This window comes from Macrobrachium nipponense, chromosome 9 (assembly GCF_015104395.2).
Source record: "Macrobrachium nipponense isolate FS-2020 chromosome 9, ASM1510439v2, whole genome shotgun sequence".
Classification (NCBI taxonomy): domain Eukaryota; kingdom Metazoa; phylum Arthropoda; class Malacostraca; order Decapoda; family Palaemonidae; genus Macrobrachium; species Macrobrachium nipponense.
The window spans coordinates 68,430,508-68,431,722 of NC_061110.1; positions in this window are offsets into that span (position 1 = coordinate 68,430,508).

The window sequence follows — 1,215 nt, forward strand, 5'->3', positions numbered from 1 at the left end:
AAAGAGAGAGAGAGAGAGAGAGAGAGAGAGAGAGAGAGAGAGAGAGAGTTAAAAAAGAATCCTGAGAAATTGAGAATGCCAAACACGACATAATTACTTTCTTAGAAAAGACAGAGGACAGGAGGCTTCAGGGAGGCGTGAGGTAAAAAAGAACGTTCCTATAGGTAAAGAAGAAATTCAGATGGCATTAGTTGTAGATACTGAAGAGGAGGAGGAGTAGGAGGGCTGACAGGATGGCTGAAAGAAAGCAGAAAGAGGATGCAGAGAAGAGATACAAGGAGACGAGAGATAAGGGAAGACTGGATACACGAAGGAGTCCTGGAATGTGGAAATGAGAGGAGCTGGAGGAAAGCAAGATAAACCAAAGAGAAGTCAAACGGAAGGATAGGAAGAACATCGATAGAAAGAGAAAAACTCTTGATTTCCTAAGAGACAAAAGAAGATCAAGAAAAATGAGAAAGAAGCTATTAGAAGATCATCAATAAACCGATTTTGTGCAAGGTGAAATTGTCAATGTTCATTTGAGGGATCCTCCGGAAGACGAACTACCTGTTTCAAGGAATTCTAAGAAGTGTTGTTATGGTGAGCAGTGCCAATGAACAAAGGGAAGGCGCTCACTAATGATTTGGCCCTGTGATGACACCCTAGCAGTGAGGAATCCTTGCCGTCAAAAATGCAAGGGAAGAGAGAGAGAGAGAGAGAGAGAGAGAGAGAGAGAGAGAGAGAGAGAGAGAGAGAGAGAGAGAGAGAGAGAGAGAGGTGGCGTAATTTGGCGTGTTTAGCAGATTCGCAATACGATGAGGTAGCAGGAAGGGAACTGGCATTTCTCATCTATGAAATCAGCAACAGTCCTAACCAAAAAGATACAAAAGCATTCATAGATATAATAGAAGGATATAATCCTTCAAACTGGAACAAATCTAATGAAAACATCTTGAAAATAATTGAAGAAGTTCCAAATAAAATCCAAGTGGTCAAGAGACTCATAAAGAAAATATACATAAACCAACATATTCCGACAAAGAAAATGAATAAGGTGAATCTTGTGAATATCCTAATTGATGCATTAGGAAAAAGAATGCCAAAAGCATGCAAACTGTGTAAGGTTTGGTATAGCATAGTCAATCCACAAAACCTAATCAGAAAATGTGCTGCATGCAACATTCCGACCCATCCACAGTGTGCTGAGGTAATACAAGATTTGAGAAAAGATAC